This window comes from Oratosquilla oratoria, chromosome 11 (assembly GCF_046742065.1).
Source record: "Oratosquilla oratoria isolate Oo_2021 chromosome 11, ASM4674206v1, whole genome shotgun sequence".
In the NCBI taxonomy this organism is placed as follows: domain Eukaryota; kingdom Metazoa; phylum Arthropoda; class Malacostraca; order Stomatopoda; family Squillidae; genus Oratosquilla; species Oratosquilla oratoria.
In genome coordinates, this window is record NC_134787.1 from 45,465,176 (window position 1) to 45,467,404 (window position 2,229).

A 2,229-nucleotide genomic window follows, 5' to 3' on the forward strand; every position below is an offset into this window, starting at 1 on the left:
TGTCTGGTCTGTGACATTTGATATTTTTCTTTTTGCCCTTTTATTTTATTTCTTATTTTCAGTGGTTCCATTTGGTGACACTTTGTACTTACTCTGTTATTAATTTCTGGGTGTCGTTTAGAATTTGTATTGTTCCGTTTATTATGACATGGGTTATGTGGTTTTATCAATTCTTTTCATTTGAGTGACGCTTTATACAAATTTGAAGTTAATTTCCTTTTGTCATTCGTAATAGGTTTTGATTTTGTTCAAATTTGTTCAATCCGATGGGACCTGTCCCAGAGAACATCGGTATAATATATAATTGAATCCTTTTGCTTACTATGTATAACCCTGAGGACGAACCCCGGACAGGGTTCGAAACGTCGGTAATAAATTCTGTTACTCTGAGTCCAGTGTTTCGAAATTTTCCGATAATATATATATATATATATATATATATATATATATATATATATATATATATATATATATATATAATGTATGTGTGTGTGTGTGTGTGTGTGTGTGTGTGTACATGTGTGTATGTATAGATATATGTGATATATACCCCATGTGGGGTATCGACTGCATGCTTTATGTAGTCGATATTTCAGGGACTTCGGTGACATCCCTCCAGACCAAGTCACGTAGCATTCTTTTATGATTGAAGATTAAATAAGAAACAGAATAAGATAAAGAGACAAATAAATTATTAAATAAGATAAATAGATTAAATGAATTAATGTAAAATAAAAGTAATTAAATAAACAAAATAATTAAAGTAAATAAATAGATAAATCGGTAAGTAATTTTATTTGGCATTGAATCAATATACATGAAGTGCAGATAAAGAAAAGAACACATAGTTAGAAATAGCAGTTACAATTGCCGAGGATAACACAAAAAAGCATGTAAGCTTATTTCCATTGTGAATAAGTAGATAAAAGAATGCTGATTATTAATAAACTTCTACTATCATTCCTTTCTGTTGCTCTCCTAAAATTTCTCATCCCAACAGTCCGAGTCTCTTAGTATTCTTTCACGACTGAAAAGTAATCTCCATTCAAAAACGAATTCTGATCCCTTTTATATTTCTACTCTTCCCCAGTCCTCCTGTCCTCTTTAAACCACTTTTTTACTAACTCTATGTCTCCATCTTTTTGATGAGATCTTGCCCCTAGTTGCATCCTTTCGCCCTGCAGTGCATTCTCTCATCGAACTTCAAAACCTCACCTGAGAGCGAAGTTGAGAGCCTCCAAGGTCGACCCTTGGACCAAGAGCGCCAGGCATTGGGACCGGTGGTCCTGCTCGTTCAGGACCTGTCGGATGAGAGCGACTGTTCGCACACTCCCGTCGTCTGGGTTATCGTCTAGTTGTACCAGAGTCCGTGGGTTGAGGTGGTTGTCCAGAGCGTTGCTGGTAATGGGAAAGGAAGGGAGGAGTTGGTTTTTGTCCGCGGACAGGGATACACCTTCAACGGCACAAGATAAGCCCCAACACACCGTATAACGGAATGGTAATAGCTTTTTGGATAGAGTCTTTTTCCCTCTTATTCCAACCTCCGCTAGACTATTTATCATTCACCCCTGCGTCACCCTTCCGTGCCAGGTGTACCACTTTCTTTTATTCTGGACACCGCCAGCCTATTCTAATCCTTCTTGTCCCAACTCTTTGGGAGGGAAAGACGATCTTGTGGAAAACGGGGTCTGTGTAGCTGGGGTTTCAGAAGAAGAAAAATTTGAATCTTCTCTTAAATGTATGCTCATTTTCTGGCATCAAAATAAATATGACACAGGTTATAGTTCCAGATGATTTTAATGAATGAATATCGAAAGAAGCAATAATTTCAGTTCTGGTAAATAACAAAAGCTGTGACTCTAGAAACAGTGACGTCAGCGTCAGAAGTTGTTACTATTCCAACATGGTAGAGACGTCGAGGGAAAAGGGGAACGTAGTTTTAGTCTTGAGGGGACCTCGCTGTTTGCATTGTTGACATACCATTGCGTGAGTACTCCTTCCACCAGCGTCTCCCAGCCTTTTCATTTATGCCTTTATGGAACCTTTCCAATGAGAGTGAAGTCCTAAGGAACTCCTACAAAAGAAAATAGTCTACAAACTTAATATATCTATTTCTCTCTCATAAAACAAACATATGTTTCTCTGATAACCGGTTTAGGTAAAAACAAATTGTCTTTCATGAGCTCATTCATAAATTTAGAAAAAATATAACTGCTTCAAACACTTAAT

The 2,229-nt window shown here is 37.0% G+C and overlaps 1 protein-coding gene across 1 annotated transcript in view; it reads right to left on the minus strand.

Moving 5' to 3' along the window:
* Positions 1-1,349, minus strand: part of LOC143030039 (putative glutamate receptor) — an 11,008-nt gene extending 9,659 nt beyond the window's left edge. Inside the window, exon 1 of the mRNA XM_076193243.1 lies at positions 1,216-1,349. The gene's annotated coding sequence lies outside the window, so the exon portion shown is untranslated. The remainder of the gene's footprint in view (positions 1-1,215) is intronic.
* Between the last annotated feature and the right edge of the window lie 880 nt (positions 1,350-2,229).